Genomic DNA, 25692 nt, shown 5'->3' with positions numbered 1-25692 from the left:
CGCTTTTGTCTCTGCTTCAGATTCTAAGCGACAATGGCAGTAATAAACATCACTACGAAGCTGCTCAGGGCCGTGACGCAGGGCCAGCTCTGGGGAGTGGGAGGCACGGACACCCATGGCAGTACTGTGCCCAGCTGTGGGCGAGCAGCACTGAGCCAGCAGGGTGTTTTCAAAAATATAATACTGTCCAAAAGCATGAGTACGAAGTGCTGGCTTACAGGGGAAAAGGTGAAACGGCCATCTAGTGCACCTGAAGCAGCTACCAGTTGGGTTTTGAAAATTGCAAGGTTTATTTATTTATTTATTTATTTATTTTTAAGAGAGAGATTTTTGCTTGTTTACTCACCAAAGAGACAGAGAGACAGAAAGCAAGAAATCACCCCACAGAGGGGATGGCCATGCCACAATCCCTTCTCTTCCATTCTCTTCTTGGGGTTTTGGGCACGCATGCTCACACGCCTGGCATGAGTTTTAAGCCGCCGGGTCCAGGACTCGAATCATGGTTGACTACATGGTGGTCCCAAAAGCTGCAAGTCTTTAAGAGGAATTAGCATTGCACAAAGCAAGAGCCCCGGATGATCCTGAAAAGTGTCTACAAGTTTATTGAATTCATCGCATCAAGAGAAAGAGCCACATGCCCTACAAGGCATGATGTGTGTCTTAGGAGACTTGTGAGAGACATAAGCCCAGGAAAACTGGGTGTCAGAATAAACATGGTCCTGAAGAGAAGCAAGGGTTTGTTCGAGCCCTGCTGCTGGTGCGGTGACAGCAGCAGGACTCGTGTAGCTTCCCAGGTGCAAGGTGCAGTCTGCTTAATACGTGCGGCACGGTTGTGGTGAGGAAACCTTTCAGGCTGTCTGTCTGTCTGTCTCAGGGAAAAACAAACTTAAAGAAAGCAGACTGTTGGGGCCAGTGGGCAGTGTGGAGGTTAAGGCAGCTGGATCCCACATAGCCAATTCTATGATTTGAGTCCCAGACCCAGGGGCTTGAAAGATCATGGGGCACACATGCGTGTGCATGCTCCAACTCTTAAGTGAAAGATCATGGGGCACACATGCGTGTGCATTCTCCAACTCTTAGGAGAGTGAAGGGATTGTGGCATAGCCATTCCTAGGGTTTGGAGAGAAGCTTTCTCACTTTCCCTCTCTGTCTGTCTCATTCTGATGAACACATGTGCCCTGTAGCAAACACAGACAAAACCAAGACTGTTACAGGAAGAGCAGGAGCGTGGGGATGAAGAGCGGAACATTCTAGTTGGCGGAGAGCGGTGGGAGTGACTGAAGCAGGAACTACAGAGGATTTACCTTTGGGAAAGTCACGGGCTAGCCAAGGAGGCCAGAGTGAAAGGTAAGATCGAGGTCACAGAGAACTCAGCCATTGTCCAGAAAATACTGCCATTACAGGCTAATAAGCTGAGATCTCTATTTCTCGGTGACTGCTTCCTCTCTTAGGTCGCAGTGTCTGTCCCGCTTTAATGGACAGAATTACAACTCTGACCTTCTTTACTCTTCCATCAAGGGGAAAAATACCTTAAAAAGTGTAATCACTAAAAATTCAAGTTTCTATGATCAAGGGAGAGAAAAGAACCAGCTCTGTTACATCAACCATCAAAATGACACCTGAGAGCTGAAAATGACCGAAGCGTAATTATCGCAAGGGCGTGTGCTCTGCCACAAAGTTGGGAACATGTCAGCCACCCCTCCTGTCACCAGTCTTGCTCAGTGGCTTAGAGTCGGCTTCAACAAATGTGCTCTAAGCTGTTCAGTAGCTCCAAGTAAATTACATTTGGTATGTTTTTAAAATAAATTATAAACTCATTTCAAAGTTATTGAAATATAAGAGGGTGAAAATTGAAGATTTGGGGAACCATAGATTTAAATTATGTGGTGTTTGCCATCTTCGTAGTTTATTCCTCCTTAGAGTTACAGATGAATGGATTGAAAAAGTGTGGCACATATACTCCATGGAATATTATTCAGCCATAAAACAAACAAGGCCCGGGACCAGCAGTTAGCGTAATGGCTATGTCACTGGACTCCCACAAAGTCGACTGCGATTCGAGTCCTGGACCCAGCAGCTTAAACTTATGCCGGGCATGCGTGTGGGCATGCCCAAGATCCCGAGAGGAGAATGGAGGATAAGGGATTGTGGTGTGGCCATCCTCCCTGGGGGGGATGATTTGTAGCTTTCTGTCTCCCTGTCTCTCTCTTTCTGGCGAGCACACACACCCTATAGACAAAAAAAAAAAAAAAAAAAACAAGGCCCTGGAATTTGATAGAAAGTGGATGATTATGGAAGATTTGTTGCTGAGTGAAGCAAGTCAGGCTATGAAAGAGTGAAAGAGAGACATTGTATGTCTCCACTTAACATATACCAACTTTCTACGCTCTGTGGTAGAGACTGAAAGTCTGGAGGACATAAAAGCATTAAAAATTGTTATGGACACTAGAGACAAAGTGGAAGGAGAGTGTGGGAAGGGAAGAGAGCAGGAAAGGAAATTAGGGGAGAAATGGAGAGGTAAGATATCTGGGGGACACGGATAGGCTTTATTATCTGTTACTGATGATGTGAATAGTATTCTAAACTGGACTGAGATATGTATCATGCTGGGTAAAGTCTCTTTACAATCTAAATGATGTATGGTGATTGAATGTATACATAATAATAATAATAATAAATTTTAGAAATGAAGTTACAGATGTATTTTTACTCTTAAGCATGCAAGGAACCATCATTCTCTTCATGTAAATATTGTGATCCAAGGTAAGCAAGCTTGTCCTTGTTTCTAACCTTTGGGTTATTCCCATTATTACTTTGGTTTGCAAATGTTTACAGATTTGGGGCCAGCAGGTGGTGTGGTGGTCAAGGCGCTGGACTCCCACATGACTAACCACAGTTCAAGTCCCAGATCAAGGGTCTTGAAAACCATGCTGAACATAAGTGCTTGCATGTTCAAGATCCCAAAAGGACCCTAGAGGAGGATTGTGGTGTGGCCATACCCCTGGGGGGGGGAGTGATTTCTCACTTTCCCTCTCACTATCTCTCTGTCTCTGTCCGGTGAGAGCACATGCACAATGGTTAAAAAAAAAAAAAAGTTTACGTATCTGAAGTACAAATTTGTTCTCTACAGGGTGGAATAAGGTGATGTCTAGACTTTATTCAGTGAAACAAATAACTCAAGAGAGTTCACTATACATAGGATTTACCAGAGTGACTGTAGTCCTTCTCTAAATTAATTGCTCACACAACTCGACGGGCACTTTTTCACACTCATGATTAACTGAGCCCTGGGACGATCTTCCGGCCATTCACTCTAAGCCCAGGAACTGTGTTCGTTAAGCCTTGCTAAGTAAGGGCAATCTGAGAAGTCTGCACTTAAAGCCATCAGTTTTAGTTTGTCTTAAATATAATTTATTTTTTTCATAAGCAGAAACTCTTCTGTTTTTATAACTGTTTTTAAAGTATCTGTGACTGACTGATGGAAGAGACCCATCCCCTGAGGCCCCATACAACCCACCCCACATCCTGCCAGTGAGCGAAGGCCCAGGGTTTGCCTGTGCACTGGGGACACGGGACGGATTCACTTCCTTCTGACCCTGAGATTTTGATCTTACCCCTAGGATTTGGTCTCTCCGAAAGGACTTCTCTGTAAGCAGTTGAGACTAAGAAACTCAGGAAAATACATTAAAACTCCCACCTTTGCGGGGGCCAGCAGGTGATGGGGTGGTTAAGACTGGATTCCCACATGGTCTGCTGTGGTGTGAATCCTGGACTTGGTGGTTTGAAAATCACACCAGGTGCATATGCTAGTACAGTCAAAGTCCCAAGAGAAGAATGGAAGAGAAGGGTTGCAGTATGACCATTCCCCGGAGGGTGATTTCTTACTTCCCTTCTGTCTGATGAGTGAATGCACCCTATGTCAAAAACCTAAAAGAAAAAAACAAACTTCATCTTAGTGTTACCCACTTATTTTACTCTAACTGTGGCAAGTACAAACATCATCTTAATGTGGTTTAACTCATAGCAAAATCTCACTATTCCATTGCTTTATTTTAATAGGAAGACTTCCATGCTGAAATTCTCATCTTTAGTTTCAAGTGCTTTAGAATTTTACCCATCCCTCAAAAAAATCCTACGGAAGTTATAATATTGAGATTTTATAAGCAATTTTTATTCCAAAGTAGTAGCTACTTTTCACAAAATTCTGCTCCTTACCTGGTTGTGTCATGCAATTTATTATTTCACGCCGCATTTGTCACATGAAGCGTTATACAGTTTTCCAATGACAGGCGGATAAATGGAAGGCGGCCATCATGTGAGTGTTTACATCCTGAGGATGTGAGAAAAGCAAAGAATGAAAGCACAGGCGGAGGGGAAAGGGAGAGACAGCAAGAAGGGAGAGGGAACATCAGTGCAAGGGAGAATTTCAGCTCGGCCCTTAGAACCTTTGAACCAAAAGAGTACCTAGAATTGCTACTGAAGACAGATATTTATCGCTCTACCTGAATCCTGCCTCTACCTGGAACTAGAACAGATCAAACTCCCGGTGAGAACACTCTCTTCTCCCTCCCCCAAACAGAATAGCTGCAACTCTGAGTAGTAAACAAATAGTAAACAAAGGCTCCAGAGGAGGTCACAGGCTGGGGCAGTGTGGCAGGATCGGCAGAGCAGAGCGGTGCAGCAGCTTGCAGTACACCTCACCAAGGGAGGGCTTATTCCAGCCAAGCTGCTGGACCTCCCCAATTTACCTCACGTGACCGCGTTTGCATGATCATCTCAAATAGTTCATAAAAGATGCAAACTCAGGGTCAGCAGAGGGCGTAGCGCTTACGTCACTGGAATCCCACATGACTGACTATGGTTCGAATCTTGGACCTGGTGTCTTCAAATTCATGCCAGGGGGAGAACAGAGGAAAAGGAATTGCCACACAGCCATCCTCCCTAGAGGGTGATTTCTCGCTTTCTGTCCCTCTGTCACTCTCTGTCTGTCTGGTGAGTGCACATGCCCTATAGTAAAAAAATCCCTCCAAAAAGAAAAAAAGATGCAAGCTCTATGAAGAGACTTCAAAAAGTTTATGGAACGATAGAATTAAAGTCTGAGTTTATTTTAGCACAAACCCATGCATAATTTTTCCATAACATGCCTTTCCCATGAGGTGTTTAAAACTGGCACAGGGCATGTGAACTCACCAGAGACAGGCAGGAAGAGAGGGGGTGGAAGAAAGCACCCCTAACAGGACATGGTCATGTTGCAACTCTTCTTCACGTCTCCACCTACCGGGACTTTGCGCATGCACACACATGTGCCTGGTGTATTTTTAAAGTTTAGGCCAAGAAGCAAGCTGCAGTCAGCCACGTGGGGTTTGGCTCCCTTCACCCCAAGGGTAACGGCAGCCCCGGGAGCTTTACGAAGACCTCCCACAGACCTCTTACTAATGGACTAGGGATTCGCGGTTGAGGAATCGCCAGTTCATGGTTGTTTTTATGATACTTTTCTTCAAAGTAGATGGTTATCCTCATTACAAAAATGAGGTCTGTCTTCTAAGATAATTTTGGTTTTACTGATTGATCAAAAGTCTTTCTTCTCTCGAGTAGCAGGCCTCTGAATACCTGCAGGAGAGCGCTGGCTTAACAGAGGACTGGGAAATGACAGGGCAGGTATCAAGGTCGTGGGCAGGAATGGAACCGCCGGGAGGTCATTTGGTGCAGAAACTGGTTAGTTAGTCGTATATTTAAGACACGTAAAGACTGGAAGTCAGCAGAGAAGAGAGTCCTGATGGAGACTCATGCAGGGCCAGCGAACGGGGAATTCTAGCTCAGTTCAGACAATGCTGGAGCCATAGTGCTGCCTCGGGGACTCAAGCCAGAAGTGAACATTTCTCAAACTCAGGCCCAGAGACAAACTAGTAGGCATTGGAGACAGCCTGTTTCAACTTTCTATTGCTATGTTAAAAACTATAACATTATAGCTTAAAATGACAGCTACTTATTATCCCAGTTTCTGTAGATCAGACATTCTGCACAAGAATGCATGTAATTAAGGCAAATGAGTTTTAGAAGTATACCACAGCGGGGACCAGCAGTTAGCGTAATGGCTATGTCGCTGGACTCCCACGTAGTCGACCATGGTTCATGTCCCAGACCCGGTGGCTTAAACTCACGCCAGGGGCATCTGCGTGCGTGCCCAGGATCCTGAGAGGAGAATGGAGGAGAAGGGATTGCAGCTTGGCCATCCCCCCTGGCGGGTGATTTCTTGCTTTCTATCTCTCTGTCTGTCTCTGTCTGTCTGGCGAGCACACGCATCCTATAGCAAAAAGCTCTCAAAAAGAATAAAAGTATACCACAGCAGAGCACACACACACACACACACACATATATAGCCAAAACTATTTATAATAATATTCTATTAGAAAAACAAATAGAAAGAAAATTGAAGATGTACAACATAACACAATGTTCTTTGCAGACAATGAATATGGCAATATCTTTGATGGGTTTATCATATATTGCATGCATACATGACTTAAAAAAACATATTGTACCCCAGAAAGATATACAACAATTAAATTCAAATTAAAAAGTATAAAATAAAATAAAAATTTTAAAAGTACGGATTCCATTTAGTGGACCCTCTGCTCACGGTCTCCCAAGGCTCAATCCAAGCTGTTGCCTGGTGCCGTTCCTTTCTGGGTTTCTGGATTTTCTTTCAAGATCTTGTGTTGGTGACAAAATCAGTTCTGTGTGGTTCTAGGTCCCTACTTTCTCACTGGCCCTCAGGCAGAGCCATGCTGAGTCCTGGAAGTCACCTGCTGTCTTCTGTCCTGTGACCCCTTCACAACAGGGCAGTTTGTCCCTTCAAAGAACCCAGGTCTAAGTTGCTTTGAACCCCTGCGACTTCTGTCTCTGGCCTCCAGATCCTTTCTCTTTCGTCATGCTAGAACACGTGTGTGTGCCATGAGAGAGGGACAGAGGCGTACCCTCGACAGCATCTGGTCATACCACGATCTCCTTCCTCCAGGTCTCCAGCCCATTTCCTCTTGGGCACTCGCGTGCATGCCCGGCATGTCTCAGGGTGCATGGCCAGTGATTCAAACTGCAGGCACCATGTGGGAGCTGGCTCTCCTCAGCAGTGTATTACCACTGTGCCATGAAGCTGACTCTAGATCCTTTCTGAAAAAGTTTCCCTGATTGGTTCAGGCACACCACCACTTTAGGGGAGGGAATGATACTAGGATCTAGAATTCTGATGAAAAGTCTAGAATTATCTTGATCACGTGCCTTGAATAAATGAGTTAGTAAGTAAGTAATGAAAGAATGAATAAACCAACAACGAGTAAAGCAAGGAGGTAAAGATAAAGGAACAGGACACGGATGAGAAGAAAGAAAAACGTCCAGTCAATTAAAGGGTGAGGACTTGGACAGAGGTTGAGCGAGCAGAGGGGAAGATTCCTCTGAGCCACCGAGACGAGACGTGAGACTTGCCGAGCAGCAGTTAAGGTTGTGACCAGCGGGAAGCATTCTTTTTGTAAGTGGCTGTCTGTGATCACCCAATTAGCAAGCATAGGACACAGGAAAGGACAGCAGATGGCTATTATCATGTACAGAGCGTTGCTCTCACCAGCACCTACAAACCTCCATGAATATTTGATGTTCCACAATACACAATCTTCACTGTACACTATTTTCACTCCATTTTGTTGTTGTTTTGCAAGATTTGCTGATTTGCACATTCTCTTAAATAAACATACACATCTAAACACACATAGTTATCATATTTATCCTCCCAGTCTTCCTTTTTCATTAATATCAGCTCTGGTTTTTTTTTTTCTTTTCTTTTTTTATAATTTGCCACAGGGCGCATGTGCTCACTGGAGAGAGACATAGAGGAAAAGTGAAAAAGCAGAGAAGGCACACCCTGTGGGAAATGGACACACACTGTAATTCCTTCTCTATTTCTTCCTCCTCTCCAGATTTTGGGCACGCGCATGCTTAGAAGGGCACCCTGTGTGTTGCTCAAGCTGCTGGGCCCAGGGTTTAAACTGCTGTCAATGCTGTGGGATCCAGTCCCCCCAACCACCATGCCATTGGCTGGCCCATGAGCTCCTTTCTTACTTGAACTTTCCAGGGTGGCTTTAATTCATCCTTCTCTTTAAAACTAATGTCTCTGGGAACCAGCAGTTAGTGTAATGCTATGTACTGGACTCCCATGTAGTCGACCACGGTTCGCGTCCCAGACCTGGTGGCTTAAAACTCACGCCGGGCGCGTGTGCGTGCGTGCCCAAGATCCCGAGAGGAGAATGGAGGAGAAGGGATTGCGGTGTGACCATCCCCTCTAGGGGGTGATTTCTCGCTTTCTGTCTCTATGTCTCTCTCTGTCTGTCTGGCGAGCGAGCGCGTGCGCCCTATAGCGAAAATCTCTCCAAAAAATAAAAAATAAATAAAAAATAAATAAAACTAATATCTTTCAGTTTGCATTTCGTTTTTCAATGCCTCACTCATACAAAGCCCACTGTAGTCACATAATGTCCCAACATGTACATAAGGAAGAGGCAGACGTCCCTTGCTGCAGAGATGTGGTCCGGAGAACAGAATGCTGGTTGGTTTTCTACCTCCATATGCATACCCCTTGGCAGAGCCATGCCCTCCCAGATAAAGGTCCAGCTCTGTTATCGTAGCTTCTCTTTTGTTAAGAGACTGTGTTAGTGGGGCCAGCAAGTGTCATGGTGGTTAAAGGAGCCGGATTTCCACATGGCCGACCATGGTTTGAGTCCCAAACCTGATGGCTTGCTTTCTCGCTTTCCCTTTCTCTCACTGTCTCTGTCTGGTCAAATTAAAAAATAATAATAACAATTGGAATTAAATGAACAAAAATTTAAAAAGAGACTATGTTAGCATCTTAGCTAGTCTCTGCTTGTTTCTCATATCACAGTAAGTCAGCCTACTGCTGCTGCTGGAATATCCTCCTAAAGCGCATGTCTGTTCAAATAAACACATGCTCTAAACCTCCACGAGTTCCTCTGGGATGGAGATGCCGGATGATACTCAATCTTCTCAGCTGTCAACTCCCACAGACATCTCCAATTTCCATTCTTGCTATCGGTATACACAGTGATTATGAGTTCACTGGTCAAAAGGTTCAGAATGCTTCAAGGTCCTCCCAAAATGCCATCTAGCCCTTTGTGTGTTTTGTGTTTTATGACCTTTTGTCTTCTGTCATGGCATTGAGGTCGTACTTACCGATGGTGTACCGTAATGCCTTTATCATCCCCATCATTTTCCTCCTTCTGGAAGGTTTACCAGCCTAACACCTGCACTAGTGTGACTACACCATGACCTCGGGGACTGCTGTGATGATTCCTCTCTCTCATTACAATTTTTTTTTAATTGTGGTTAAAAAAAAAAACACATAAAATGAAATTTATCACCTTGACCATCTTTAAATATCCAGTATATTGGTCTATTATTTATCCCTTTCTGACGGACTCGTTTCACTTAGCAGAACAGCCTTAAGGGCTTCCACTGTTTCAGAATTTCCTGACTTTAAAGGGTGCAGAGGATTCCATTGCATGAATGTATCACAATCCACTTGTCAGTTGCTAGACACTTAGGTTTTTTCACCTTTTGGCTACTGTGAATAATGCTGTTATGAATGCAAGTGTACAGACATTTCTTTGAGACCTTGTTTTCATTTTTTTTGAGTATATGCCAGCATTGGTATTGCTAGGCCATGTGGTAATTGCATTTTACAGCAATTGAGTTGACCACGTGCTTTTCTCCTTCATTCTTTCAATGTAGTTCGCTACAGTGATTTCATGTGTTGAATCATTCTTACGTTGGAGGGATAAATCCCGCTTGGCCATGACATATTATCCTATTAAAATGTTATTGAACTTGGTTTGCTCATATTTCATTGAGGATTTGCGTCAATATTCATTAGGGAAATTAGCCATTTTCTTTTCTTGTTGCATCTTTGCCTTTGGTATTAGGGTAATGCTGGCCTTATTGAATGAGTTTGGGAGAGTTTCCTTCCTTTCAGTTTGTTGGGAGAGCTTTAAGAAGATGGTGATTCTTTAACTGTTTAATAGAATTCTTCAGTGAAGTCATCTTTCTGGTTGGAATATATTTTATTAAATCTACTTATTCATTATAGTCATTCAGAAAATTTCAGCTTCTTTTTGGCCCACTCTTAGTAGGTTTTATGTTTCTAAAAATTTCTTCATTCTCCTAGGTTACTGAGTAGGAAAAAAAAAAAAGAAACAAGAAAACAAACAACCAAAAAAACCCTCTTTCTTCTCTAATCTCATCCCAAAATCACTTCTGTGATCTCAAAATGTGTGGAGATCTCAACCCAACAGCAAGCAAGCAATTAATTCTGTAGTGGATGCCAGCTGAGTGACCTCTAAGTTAATCCAAAGTTAATTAATTGATTAATCTGATCCTGGAGAGAACGTCAGATCTCATGGCATGAGTTTTCAATGCCTCCCACTTTAGATCTCCATCATGAGCCCAGGTTGTTTGATTGGTGCTTCAGTCTGACTGGCAATAAATCAGGGTTTACATGACCACTTCCCTTCCTTGGGTTCAAATAATTAGCTGGAACTGCTCACAGAACTCAAGGAAACACTTACATTTACTGGTTTGATAAAAAGGATATCGGGGAAGAACAGAGATGCACAAACAAGTATGGGGCGAGCAGTTCCGTGCCCTCTGCTCTGTCTCCCTCTGAGTATCTCCATGTGTTTGGCTCTCCAGAAACTCTCTGAACCCTGTCCTTCTGGGTTCTTATGGAATTTTTATTATGTAGGTGTGATTGATTAAATAATTGGCCATTGGGGATCAACCTAATCTTCAGCCCCTCTACCATACCCAGTGGTTGGGGTTGGGACTGAGATTCCTAATACTCAAATCATGCCTTTGTTTTTTTCAGTGATCAGCCTCTATCCTGAAGCTACCTAGGAGTTGCCAGCCATGAGTAAACTCATCAGCACATGAATTTCGAGGATTTTAGGATTTGTATACCAGGGGAATGAAGACCAAATATATATTTCACAATGTCATAGTTACCCAATTTTGGGGGTACAATTGCAGTTGGCCATGTGGGAGTCCCAAGCCTTAATTACCACGCCACCTTCTAGCCCCAAATTTGTTGATCTAAAAAAAAACACTTAGTTTTATTGATTTTTTTACAATGTTTTTCTAGTCTCTCTCTCTCTCTTTCTTTTAAACCTTTGCTCTTAACTTCATTGCATTTTCCCTCCTAATTTTGGTTTTAATTTGTTCTTCTTTTTCTATTTCCTTGAGGTGTAGAGTTAGGTTTTTTGATTTGAGATCTTTTTTTTAAATATAAGTGTTTCCATGTTCACTATTATAAACTTCAATCCCAGCACTGTTTTCATTTCTTTCATGTTTTAGAATGTTGACTTGTTTTTGTCTTATAGTATTTTCTAATGTTCCCTGTGATTTCTACTTCAATTTATTGGTTGTTTCAGAGTGTGTTGTCCAACATTCACATGTTTGTAGATTTTCCAGTTTTCCTTCTGCAACTGATTTCTAGTTTCATTCATTGTGATCAGAAACGATTCTCTCCATGACTGCCATCATTTTTAAATTGTTAGGATTTGTGCTGTGGCCTCATGTGTGGTCTGCCTTGGAGAATGCTCCAGGTATGCTTGAGAACTTTGGTTCTCTGGTTGCGTTGAGTGTCACGTACGAGACCACTAGGGCCAAGAGCCCTTAGTGTTGTTCAAGTACTCTGGCCCTTAGCACTCTCCATCCGGGTCTGGCCATCATGGAGAGTTTGGTATAAAAGTTTCCTACTGCTATATAGTTGCCAATTCCCCCTTCAGATCTACTAGTGCTTACTTTACATATTTAGGAACGCTCATGTTTAGTGCAGAAACAGCCATTAAAGGGGGTTCAGTCATAATGGGCCAGACCGGCCTTAACCCAAACAGTCTGAAATTAACTCGGACCCTCCTCCCCACCCACAGAATATACAACAGAAAGCTTTTGCAGAATGAAGATGAAGAAGACAAGGGATTGTGCTGCTTCTTCCTCTGGCACATTTCTCAGTTCTAAAAGGAGTCTTTGACAGGCTGAAAACTAAGCAGCTAAAAAATTGGAATTCAGGATTTACGAGAGAGGACCACTTCGATACTTCAAGCTTACAGTTGAAACAACAAAAGGCTACACTCCAGGAGTAACAGAGAGCCAGAATCAAAACAGCCCCAGGAACCACAGTTTACCTCAGTCAACTCCGCTCCTAACTGAATTAAGATGATTTTTTATTTCTATGCCTATAACTTAAATGCCTACGAGGAGCAAAAGTAAAAGTAAAAACCATCTAAAAAAAAAGATCACTCAGAATTTCTAATTGTCTCTAAAATTTTACATGCAAAGTCTCACATTCCATAAAATAAACAAGACTTTAAAATAACAAGAAAACAAGATCACAGAGACACAGGAGAAAAATCATACAATACGGAGAAATTCATACAAATCTAGTTGATGAGATTATCAGAAATGATAACTATAGTTAATATGTTTGAGCAATTAAAAAAACAAGATGAAGTATTTAGGCAGGTAATTGAAAGTTAAAAAACTATCAAATGAAATTCTAGAACTACAGAATATAGTAATTGAAGCTCTCAAACTAGAAGTTCATTGGTTGAGTTTAAAATCAGATTAGGTATACCTTAAGTGTGAAAAGTCTTTAACATCAGTAGTTGGGGTCCTGGAAGGAAAAAAAAAAAGGAATGAATAGATCAAAACAATATAGAAAGAGTTAAGGCCAGCAGGTGGCGTAGAAGTTGAGGTGCTGGATCTTACATGACTAACTGAACAGTTTGAATGCTGGGTCCAGCAACCGGAAAATCATGCCAGGGACGTGGGAGTACAATCCCAAACTTCAAAGGGACTGGAGGAGAAGGGATAGTGGTGTGATCATCCTTCTGAAAAGTGATTTCTCACTTTCCCTCTCTCTCTAGTTCTGGCAGGTAAACTCACCTTACAATAATAAATAAATAAATAAATAAATAAAAATAAAGTTAATGTCTGAGAACATTCTAAAATTGATGTTGACATCAATGAATTTAAAAAGCTCTACTACCCCCAATCAAGACAAAAATATAGACACTCCCACACACCCTTCCACACCAACGAACAAAAAATTAAAAAGATACACCTAGACATATTGATAAAACTGCTAAAATCAAAGACATTCAGTGAAAAAGACATTCTTCTACAAAAGAGCAAAAAAAGTGGTATCTAACTTCTTAACCAAAACCAAGGAGGCCAGAAGACACTATATCTTCAAACAGTTGGGGGGGAAGGGGAGAATAGCTGCTAACCTAGAATCTCACATCCAGTGAAAACATCTCTTAAAATTGAAAATGGAATAAAAGCATTTTTAGACAAACCAAAAGTAAAATAACTTGTCAGCAGTAGACCTGCACTAATGGATATATTAATGAGGAAATTCAGATAGGAGAACAACGTTCCCAGATGGCAGCTCAGAGATGCAATGAAAAGCAAGGAAGTGGCTAAATGTATGTAAAAGCCCACAAGCGTGTTAGGAAAGACAGGGATTGTGACGTCGACTCAGTTAAATGATAAAAGAATTAAAGTACAGAAATAATAAACTGATGAAAGAGAGTAAATGAGACTGCTTATTAAGTTTCTTGTAATGTTAAAAATGTAGTAAAAATACATGTAGTAATTCTCAGGGAAACTGCTAAAATAATGGTGAAAAGTGTATATAACTAACAAGTTAAGAGAGCTAGAAAGATCAAAAACCAGAACTTTTTAAAAAGAGTGATTTATTTAACTTTATTTATTTATTCATTTATTTTAATTTGACCAGAGAGTGACACATCTGGGTGGGGGAGGGGGAGAGTGTGAAAGCAAGCTGCCAGGTCCTGGACTTGAACCATACTCGGTCATGTGGGAGTCCAGCACCTCAACCACCATGCCACCTGCCAGTCCCCAAAAGCGGAATGTTAAAAAGATATAATAATAATCCAAAAGAAGGCAAAGAATATAAGAACTGGAACATTGATCAGGTGGGCCAGAAACAAACAGATAGATGAAGATTCAAAACCAAAATATGTGTTGTTTTATTAAATTTCAATAAAATAAACGTTCTGATTAAAGGACAAGAAGTAAATAGACACTTGCTTCTATTTTCCGGTAAACAATATTCATGGTAGCCTGTATTGCAAATGGAGTTAGGGTGGGTTAGTCTGGCTCCCTCCCCTCCTATCTTATCACTTTGAAGGCCACAAAGTGAATGACTTAACGCCTGTGCTCTTGTTATGTAATTACTTTGCTGTTTTACCCATTGAGTATAAAGCCTGTGACAGTATGCTTTTGGCAATGAGCCACTATCGCCTGCAGCCCCTGGACGATTAAAGGAGCACCTGGTCAGCTAGCTCTGTACTGCCCCAGCTGCCAGGTTCAGCATGCCCAGTTCTGCCCTGCTGGCTAGCGCTGCTGCCCTGCTCAGCCTAGGTTCAGGCTGGTGAGCCCCGGGTGAGGGCAGGTCAGCTCAGCTCCGTGCACTCTGAACTCCTGGAGGGAGGAAGTGCTCTGCCTGCTCTCCATGCTTGCTGCTAGCTCCCAGAGGGAAGGAGCACTTGCAAATACTGCTGTGGGCTTTGTGAGCCTGCTGAGAGCTCTGTGAGCTCCCGCTAAACTCTGCCAATAAACAACATGACACCAGGGCCTCGCTTGCTTCTTTTGTTCCAACTCCCCACACCACTTTTTGACCCACTCCTTGGAAGAGGAAGACCCTGGCAAAAGAGTCTAGAAGTCTTATCAAGCTGAAAAGGAAGGCTGAGATGCAGTAAGTGAAATAGAGGTGTATCTGAGCTGAGTGCGCCGGACAGTTCTCCCAGGTGACTCGGATTCTGGTTGCCCAGAAACATGCGCATTGAAACAGCAGCAGGGAGAACTAGTTTTTATAATGAAGAAAAGAGCAAGAGAACAGGGGGAAACAAGTTCTTTGGAAGAATTCACATTGCATCGTTTAAAAGCACAGACAACCGGGAACCAGCAGTTAGTGTAAAGGCTATGTCGCTGGACTCCCACGTAGTCAACCGTGGTTCACGTCCCGGACCCGGTGGCTTAAAACTCACACCGGGCGCATGTGCGTGCATGCCCAAGATCCTGAGACGAGAATGGAGGAGAAGGGATTGTGGTGTGGCCATCCCTCCAGAGGGGGATTTCTCGCTTTCTGTCTCTCTGTCTCTCTCTGTCTGTCTGGCAAGCGCACGCGCCCTATAGCAAAAAACCTCTCCAAAAAAAAAAAAAAAAATTTAAATGGACCTCACACTCCACAGATTTTTTTTCCTAAACTGTTTTATTTTCTTGAAACCAGTGCGAAAGATGCATTACATTATAAAATCATATGTATTTTTTTCTTTTTTTTATTGTTTTATTGTTCCTACGTGAAAACACTATCCATCATTTAGACTGTGAAGAGACTTGACCCAGCATGAGATACACCTCCGTCCAGCCCATTTGGGGCCACCATTCACATCCTTGTCGACAGATAAACAACCTTATCTGTGTCCCACCAGTGTCTGGAAATTTTGGGGTAAAATCATGCCATTTTAAAAACTGCTACCACAAAAGCTAGAAGAACAAAATTTCTGGAGTCAAGGAGACTTTCAGAGGTGATCTGAGGATCATGCATGTCCTTTTCCTGGTTTCCCTTAGTGATTCTGAGCAGAGCTACTGGCCGAGGAGCCAGAGTGACCTGGCAGAAGGCTGCAGCTAAGGACAGAGAAACGAGCCAGGCTTTCAGCGTTCCTAAGGTCCCAGAATGACAAGAGACAGTCATGGCCGCATTGCCTCCCTAGACAAGCGATGAAGGCTGAAGTCGTGCTGCTAAGTTGCCGGAGAGAGATGCCAAATGCTAGAGAAGAGTGGACGTTTCTGAAGTTCCCGGTACTGAGGAGATGAGACCATTCAGGGTAGTGATCCCTGAGACAAATTCAGTGAGACCTAAAAACGAGGAGCGGACTCTGATGACCTCGCCCGGCGAGGGTCGTCTCAAAGAGCACAGAAGGATGGCTGGAGTGTTGGTAACATAGTGTTTCTTCATCCAAGTGCTCCATTCATAAAAGCTCAGCAAGTTATGCATTGACGGTGTAAGCGTTTGTGTATGCACGTTACACTTTGATAAAACAAACAAGGTAAAAATTGTCAGGCCAAGTTTAACACTGTAAAAAATGCAACCTATGCTACTTAAAACTCACACATACACACACTGGGAGGGGAGGGACTGGCAAACATAAAAGGCAAGAGAAAGAAAGTTTGCGTGGCTGTAATTATTTCAAACAAAGTAATTACTAAAGCAACAAGTGACCAGAGAAAAAGAGTGACATTTCATAATTATGAAATGATCAAATCTCTCTCTCTCTCTCTCTCTCTCTCTCTCACACACACACACACACACACATACACACACAATCCCTAAACTTGTAGGTGTCTAATTATACAGCCTCAAAATGAAAAGAAATAGACAAATCTACACTTACAGTGGGAAATTTAGAGGCACACCTCTTAGTATGTACCAGACCAAGCAGATTTGAAGTGCACCACCATGAACCAAGTTGACTTAATGGACACACAGTAGATTATACACTGCCGAAGAATACACATTTTTCTAGTTACACGTGAAATATTTAGTAAAATTGACTTTATGTCAATTTGGTTATCAACACTTGGTGAATGTAGCTAACGCTTTGCTTAGAAAGTGCTATTTGGCTTTAAACACATAATTAGAAACAGGAAAGGCATTGATGACTTAACTTGCGTCTCAAAAAGCTAACTAAAAAACAAAACAAAACAAAAAGAAACTACACAGAAAAGAAAAAAGGTACAATAATAAAGAGCAAATCAATTATTTATAGATGCCAATAAAATTGATAAACCATGGGTGAAATTAATGAAGAATAAATAAAAGAATGAGAAATGACTAAATCTCGAGAAAAAATCTACAGAAGTCTCATTTTCAGACCCTACAGACCATAAAATTTCTTGCTTTCTCTTTATACGTCTCTTCCTGTCTCACTGGCGAGTACACACATCCTATAGCAAAAGTCTCTCTCAAAAAAGAGGAAATTAGGGGCTGGCAGGTGATGGTGGTTGAGGGCACAGGACCCCCACATGGCCAACCATGGTTTGAGTCCCAGACCTGGCGGCTTGCTTTCTCATTTTTTCTTTCTCTCTCTTCTCTTATCTCTCTCTCTCTCCCCCTCCTCCTCTCTGGTAAAATTAAAATAAAATAAATAAAGTTAAATTAAAAATTATTTTTTAAAAAGAAAATTATAAAAAGGAAACAGAAGTGAAAAATTCAATCCCTTTGGGACCAGCAGTTAGTGTAATGGCTGTATCACTGGACTCCCATGTAGTCGACCGCGGTTCGAGTCTCGGACCTGGTGGCTTAAACTCACGCTGGGTGCGTGTGCGTGTGTGCCCAAGATCCTGAGAGGAGAATGGAGGAGAAGGGATTGCGGCATGGCCATCCCCTCTGGGGAGTGATTTCTCGCGTTCTGTCTCTCTGTCTCTCTGTCTGTCTGGCGAGCACACGCGCCCTCTAGCAAAAACCTCTCCAAAAAAAAGAAAAAAATCCAATCCTTTTGTGCCATGTATATCTTCGCAAGCAACCTTGACTCGTCGCCCTATCATCCAATAAATAGATTTCTAAATGTAAAATCAACGTGAATGTGTACATTTATACCCCCAAAGATAGAAATGGGATATTCATGACCACCTTATTCCTGGTAACAAAAACCAACGACAACATGACAGATAGGATGACAATATGGTGACAGCACTTAAAATAAACTACTGCTACTCACAGCAACATGGATGAATGAGCCACACAGATGTAACGTGGAGTAAGAAACAAATACAAAGACCATTGTAACGGGCTGGATGTTTAAGGCCCATCAAAGTTCTTTTGTTGAAATTCATCACCCTGGAGATGCTGTGCTGGGGTGGGGCCCATAGGCCCTGGGGTGGAAGCCTCATGAATGTGATGAGCACCCTTATGACCCGGACCCTACAGAGCTCCCTCACCCCTCCTCCCTGTGAGGACAGAGGAAGGAGGAGCAAGCCCTCACCACACACCAACTTGGCCAGCGCCACTTGGACTTCCAGCTCCTAAAAGCCGTGAAAAGTAAAATCTCTCGTGTGTAAGCCACCCGTCTATGGTAATTTTATAGCAGCCTGAATGAAGTAAGACAAAATATACTTTCATACAAAGTTCAAAACCAGGAGCGATTATTCTATGTAGTTAAACCTTGCACGTGTGGGTGGATAGCCATATAAAGGAAATACAGGGGGTTCCTCGTAGCCTAGTTATTTTATTTCTTGATTTGGGTAGACTTACATAAATGCATCCATTTACTAATATTTCACCAAATACATTCCCACAACAAAGTGCCCAGGGCTCAGGGAGTGGCGGGCAGTAGGGGGCTGCTGCTCAGTGCTGTGGCCGCATGGAAGGCCCAGGTTCTGATCCTGAGCAGACCTGCCCGTGCTGAGTGCATCTATGTGTGTTTGTGATCCGAGCTGGCTGGGAGGCTTGGGGAGAAGACTGTGGCCAGCGAGATGCTGTCAAGTGTATCTCTCTCTCTCTCCCTTTCTCTCTCATGTGAGAGAAAGACATTTTTTAAAGAATTATTTCATTTAACTTTATTTATTAATTGATTTATTTTAATTTGACCAGAGAGGGACAGAGTGAGAGAGACAGACAGACAGAAAGAGAGAGAGTGAGAAAGCAAGCCACCAGGTCTGGGATTCAAATCGCAGTCGGCTATGTGGGAGTACAATGTCCTTAATCACTGCGCCATCTGCCGGCCTCAAGACATATTTTTAAAAGGAAAAAGTGCATCAATAAAATGTAAACACCTGTTAGATGCTATTCTTATAGAGTTATATGTTATAGGCTTAGTTTCTTCTGCTAGTATAAGCTCAGCCTGACCAAGGGACCCCAGACCATCTTCTATAAGACTGCTGTGACAAATGTATTTCTCAAAAATAGACACAAAGGCTAATTTGAAGTAATTTCTTATTTAAAAATTTTGCCATAGGGTGCGTGGGCTCACCCAGAGAGAAGAAAGGTGAGAAATCACCTCCCATGGGTGGGGAGTTGGCCATGCTGCAATCTCTTCTCGATTCTCCTCTCAAAATTTTGGGCATTCACAAATCTGCATGAGTTTCAAGTCACTGGGTCCAGAACTCGAACTGTGGTTGGCCATGTTGGAATCTAGTGCTTTAACCACCATGTCACCTGCTGGCCCCACAATCAATAATGTTAAGACACAGAGAAATATGAAAAAAAACCTGAGCCCAGCATAGGATTTATAGGGGAACATATCAGGACCACCTTAGGGGGCTGTGGCAGGAAGTGCAGACCACTGGCTAGTGTCAGTGGTTAACACCAACCAGCTACCACCGAAGCCTCTGGGAAGGGTTGGGGAGAGCTGTTCTAAGTGGACTCTAAAGCAGGCATACTGGCTTCAGGCCAAATATTGACTATTCACATGCCATGCATTCTCAGGAATTTTAAATAACATAATACTAGTAGTCTTGGGAAGGTTTATGAAAATTGCATAGTATGGAAAAAACTGTACATGGATTTGGAAAAAACATTTGCCCCAAAATAAACTTGTACTTTAATTTCATTTCTCATGAAGTTTTGGAAGTCCCCTTATATATATGAAACAGTCTAGCACATAGTAAATATTTTTAAGTAAATTAGTTAAAATGTTCTCATTTCAGTTCTATATACTCTTAATTATGATTGATGGATACCATTAGTTTAAATCATGCTCAAATGTCTATGTTCTATATTTCATTCAAATGAATTTTTAAATGGAAAGAACATCTTAGAGCATATTCTCCTCTCTGAAACTCAGTGGAATAAATAAAGCTCCTGTAATTAATGAAGGTAAAATGGTTATTAATAACAAGCCCCAAAGTCATGATGCAATCGAAAACATTATTTGCTTCAACTGTCTATCAGCTTTGTCATTTCATGCTTGAATAATACTGGAAGAGAACCTCTTCAGTCACCTGGCACATCGCGATGAATGGATATGAAGCAGCAAATTCCTTCTCATGCAAGTTTTCAAAGTTTACCCATCACTCTCAACTCTTGTCTAACTTTCATTTTTCTGTCATTCTGGGAAACTGAAGTCAGAGATTTGGAACAAAAGTTCTATTTTGTGGGGCCCGCCCACGGCATGGTACAGTTGTGATCCTGTCTGCTGGACCCCACGTGGCCAGCTGCATAGTCTGAGTTTCAGGTCTGGCAGCCTACTCTGTGTTCAGGGGAGCATGTGCCCCAAATCCCCGAAAGAGGGAGAGATGGAGGAGAAGGGATTGAAGCATGATCTCCACGGGGGGAGGTGATTTCGTACTTTCTCTCTTCTATCTCCCTCTGACAAGTACATGCACCCTCTGCAAAAATTAAATTAGAAATATTTTTGTGACCATTAATCACTTACATCATTGCAGTAAGATCATTACAGAGCATTACCCTACAGTTCTGTGTATAGGTTTTTCTATATAAATTAGTATTTATTGTTTGACCCAAATCCAAATTGAACTGGGTGTTCTATATTGTGGCTTGCTATATCTGACAATCTTCTGTATGTAATTATCATACGAAAACCCAGAATTGCAGTACTACAGTTTGTCATCTAATGATAGCTGGCCCACGTAAGAAAAAAGTCGATCATATTTTACTGCTTAGTTATTACTACAAAGCATTTATTGCCTTTCCCTCGCACACATGTGCTTATAGGCTGAATTATGAAGTGCCATCTTAGTTGACTTACTTCGGATACCCTAGTAAGCATTCTGCTGTGATAACACTCTGAAGCGCGTCGTGCAGAGCAGCGCCAGCTCCTGACCTGTTCACTACTCCCACGGGGCTCTTGTTGCGGTAGAGCCCAAACGTCAGTCAGCAATGTCTTCCAGTGTGCTGTCATTCGTCTGACTCGTTGCTAGTGCTGGAGGCAGCAGTGTGTGCATTGGCATTCTGGCCCGGGCTCCTTATCTACACATGAACATCTAGCCAAGACTCAAGGACTGGCTGCCATTCTGGTGAGCATAGTGACTTGCAGGAACCCAAGCTGAGTTTTCTTTGTGAGGAAGCCTCCAGAGGTGGCACTACTACTACTACCTGTTTAGTGGAACCAGGAACCGACACCATATGGCCTCGGCCATTAGCAGAGGCACCTTTCCACTGGTGCCATGGCAGATAGGCCGTGTGACAACTAAGATTTTCGAACATCCTCCACTCCTGTGTACATTATGAAACCTACAGTGAGGATCCTCAGTAACATAAAATGGAACAAGAGAATGTCAGTCAGCAAATTGGTGTAGATCCCTATTCTATTGTTGTTAAAGCAACCAATACTATGGGACTGGCTCTGTGGCCTGGTGGTTAAGGCGACTGGATCCCACATGGTGAGCCATGTGGTTTCAGTCCCAGGCCTGGAGGCTTGAGAAACCTGCCTGGCATGGGAGTACATGCCCAAAGCCCTCGAAGGAGGGAGAGAGAGAGGAAGGATTGTGATACGACCATGGGACATGGATGTATGGAGGTGCTTCCTCCTCTCCACCTCTCGGTCTCCCTCCAACAAGCACAGGTACCCTCTAGCAAAAAGAAAAAATTGGTAACCATATGCTTTTTAAACCTCACACAATGTGAAATACTGATGAACTAACACTTGCTGAGCACCTATTGTGTGTCAGAAATTATTCTAAGTGTCTTATCAGTTAATTAAACTTTCCATGAGATGCGCAAGTTTTCTGTGCTCACACATAGTACAAACTCAGGCATAGAATTGCTTACTTTTTTTTTAATTGCCGGCGGATATATGCACTTATCAGACAGAGATAGACAAACAGAGAGACAGAGAGGAGAAAGCATGCCCCAGTGCAGTGTGGCCCTGCAGCAGTCTCCCTTCTCCTCCAGTTCTCCACCCCACTGGCATTTGGGGCACATATACACACATGTCCACTGTGTTTTTTAAGCCTCAAGGGCAATGATTCGAACCACTTTCAACCATATCGGTCTGGCTTCTCTAACCACTAGACTATGGGAGGGCCAAGGCATAGCACCTCTTTTTTTTTTTTTTTTTTTTTTCTTTTCTTCTTTTGGAGAGTTTTTTGCTGTAGGGCGCGTGTGCTCGCCAGAAAGACAGAGAGAGACGGAGAGACAGAAAGCGAGAAATCACCCCCCAGAGGGGATGGCCATGCCATAATCCCTTCTCCTCCATTCTCCTCTCAGGATCTTGGGCACGCACACACACGCCCAGCGTGAGTTTAAGCCACTGGGTCCAGGACTTGAGTTGCAGTCGTGGGAGTCCAGTGACATAGCCATTACGCTAACTGCTGGTTCCGGCATAGAATTTCTTAATAAAAAACTTGAAGAATCACATTAAACAGGAGAAATCAGTTCAAATAAGATTGACGGTGAGAATGTAAACATGACTCTAATTAATGAGTTTTTTAGTCATTATTCTGTGTTTGGTTCCCAGCTTTTGTTTTGTTCTGACATTAACACAAAGGAATAGTCTAAATATAACTAATGCAATGGAAGAAAAGGGGATACCAAGTTACCTAAATTTTACTTTATTACTAATGTTTATTTATAAAGAATTAGAGAAGAGTTATATCATGCCATTTTAGAAAACCAAGTGACCTAGAAAATTAGTTCCATCAAAAGAGTTTTAGAAAACGGGGATTCATTTGGCATTGTAGAAAAAGAGGACACACTTTGAATGGCAACTGCTTAGAAGTTAGAACTGACGGAATCCTCGGGTTCTAGGTCTCCAGGTTCCGTGTGCGAGTGAGCGTCTGAGTGTGCACATACACAGGTAAGCGATGGGCGTGGGCCGGAGACGCTGTCGCTGTTGGAACCTAGAGGCTGGTCCAAGAAAGACAGTCTTGGACTGGGGGTCCACACTGGGAAGAAAGGCTCAGCATTGCCCAAAAAGAGCAGAGAGGGAAATGATGAGCAGAACAGAGAACTGTTATGACACTGGAGACTCAGCGATGAGGGACTATCTGAAAGAAAAGCATGTAAGTGACCAGGACAAGACCACCTACATGATTAAAAATACCTAAGAGGGAACCAGCAGTTAGCGTAATGGCTATGTCGCTGGACTCCCACGTAGTCGACAGCGGTTCGCGTCCGGGACCCGGTGGCTTAAAACTCACGCCGGGCGCGTGTGCGTGCGTGCCCAAGATCCTGAGAGGAGAATGGAGGAGAAGGGACTGCGGCATGACCATCCCCCCTGGAGCGTGATTTCTCGTTTTCTGTCTCTCTGTCTCTCTCTGTCTGGCGAGCGCACGCGCCCTATAGCAAGGCGAGCTCACGGCCCCTATAGCAAAAACCCACCCAAAAAAAAAAAAAAAAAACCTAAGAAATAGTATTTGGAATAAGCACAACAAAGGTGAGACTGTCCCAGTGCTAGAAGCAATGTTCAAGATGACAAAGAAAAACTGGTTGGGACCAGCAGTTAGTGTAACGGCTATGTCGCTGGACTCCCACGTAGTCGACTGCAGTTTGCGTCCCGGACCCGGTGGCTTAAAACTCACGCCGGGCACGTGTCCGTGCGTGCCCAAGATCCTGAGAGGAGAATGGAGGAAAAGGGATTGCGGAGTGGCCCTCCCCACGGGGGTGGAGGGGGGGGTGATTTCTTGCTTTCTGTCTCTCTGTCTCTCTGGCTGGCTGGCAAGTGCACATGCCCTATAGCAAAAACCTCTCCAAAAAAAAGAAAGAAGAAAAACTGAATCTTACTGTTTTGTTGCTGGCCCCAATGTGGAAAATGACTCTGAGAATGGAGATGTTGAAGACGAGGCTATCACACCCCTAAATATGCCTCTTTGCCAGAAGGATTATTTTGAGAAAGAGCAGAAGGAAGAGAGACTGAGGACAGAGTGCAAGTTACCCTTTTGGAAGAGACATTTACATGTAAGAGGAATCTCCATCTCTCTCTCACGGTCTCTGCTCCAGGGAGAGGATAATTAAATCACAAGAGACGTTTATCTCTGGAGAAGGGACTGACAAACCCACATGGGAAGCTGACTCTCGTTCACAGTGCTTTCTGACCACCTTCCCCTAACTTGCCTCCTTTACAGCCTTCCTCCTTTATCTGCAGAGGCTATGCGAGCTGGAGTTCTAGGCCTTCTCTGCGAGACGCACTCACTGTCCTGATTGCTCATGTGCATACGAGGTACATGTTAATAAGCTTGTCTGTCTGATATCAATCTGTCTTTTCTTAAGCTGTCAATATATGGTGTGTGCACATGTGTGTGTGTGTGTGTGTGTGTGTGTGGTGATACTGAGCACTATTGAATGAGCTGATACATTGTCCTCAGCGAGGAAACTGTGAATGCAGTGACCGAGTCTGTCAATAATCTCTACTGTGCAGTGGAGAACCGGTGAGACACAACATGGTTACCCATGGATACCCGAGGCTGTCCTAGAAGGTGGTGAGGGAAGTGGTGGCTGAAAGCGATGACCATGTTAGCTTCCGTCTAGAACACTTGATAAGCATGGAGAAAAGGAAAGAATATCACTGCGATGCGGAACGAGCCACAATGTTGTAACCGCATCGCCTTTTTATTTATTTATTTTTTTTGAGAGGTTTTCGCTATAGAGCGCATGCACTCACCAGACAGACAGAGAGAGACAGAGAGACAGAAAGTGAGAAATCACCCCCTAGAGGGGATGGCCACGCCGCAATCCCTTCTCCTCCATTTTCCTCTTGGGATCCTGGGCACGCATGCACACACGCCCATCGTGGGTTTTGAGCCACCAGGTCCGGGACGCGAACCACGGTTGACTGCGTGGGAGTCCAGCGACATAGCCATTACGCTAACTGCTGGTTCCCACCGCATCGCCTATTAACAGGATTTCCAGACTGCGGGTTGTAGAGAAGGGTAGGCGTCACATACTTGCAGCTCAGCATTTACTGGGAAGGGGTCGCTCTTGCGGCTAAGGGCAGGTGGGGGTGCCTGAGCTGAATGACAGCACTGGGGGACCGCGTTTGGCTTTGTGACCACAAACACGATTAAGGTGATGAAGGGACGATGTCAACCCGGAAAGTTTCTGTAGACACGCTGAAGAGCTTGGATGAAAATTTAGAGACCTGATCACATTTCTGGGTTTTCAAAAGCTCAACAAGATGGGGATGCAGCGATTGATTGAATCAGGGCTCTCAGGACTAAGTGGTAGGCAAAGCCTGACAAGTTGAAATTGAATAGGGAGTGATGACACGACCTGCTCCCGGCTCTAAACGCATCAGAACTAGAAGATGAAGTAAAGATTGCTTTGCTGCAGCACACAGGGACGAAATTCGTGTTCATAACCCAAGTCACCAGTGAGGTGCGATTGCCAAAAAAGCTAATGAGCTTACAGACTGTATTAATTAAAATATGACGCCTCGTCAGCAGGCACCATGCGTGCACACGGTTGGACAGTGCTTACGTCAAGATCAGACGATGGGCTTGTGCCTGGCAGTAAGAATAGGTAGAGCTGGGGGACCAGCAGTTAGCTAAGGACTATGTCGCTGGACTCCCACGTAGTCAACCGCGGTTCGTGTCCCGGACCCGGTGGCTTAAACTCACGCTGGGCATGTGTGCATGCGTGCCCAAGAT

The 25692-nt window shown here is 43.5% G+C and overlaps 1 long non-coding RNA gene across 1 annotated transcript in view; it reads left to right on the top strand.

The window, feature by feature from the left end:
• The first annotated feature begins 22873 nt into the window (after positions 1-22873).
• Positions 22874-25692, top strand: part of LOC102499070 (uncharacterized) — a 27196-nt gene continuing 24377 nt past the window's right edge. Inside the window, exons 1-2 of the long non-coding RNA XR_337699.1 lie at positions 22874-22904; positions 24172-24266. This is a non-coding gene — a long non-coding RNA (uncharacterized LOC102499070). The remainder of the gene's footprint in view (positions 22905-24171; positions 24267-25692) is intronic.

This window comes from Tupaia chinensis, unplaced genomic scaffold (genome assembly GCF_000334495.1).
Source record: "Tupaia chinensis unplaced genomic scaffold, TupChi_1.0 Scaffold149090_1, whole genome shotgun sequence".
NCBI lineage: Eukaryota > Metazoa > Chordata > Mammalia > Scandentia > Tupaiidae > Tupaia > Tupaia belangeri.
The sequence above is the reverse complement of the archived record's forward strand: the minus strand, read 5'-3'. Positions and strand labels throughout refer to the sequence as shown.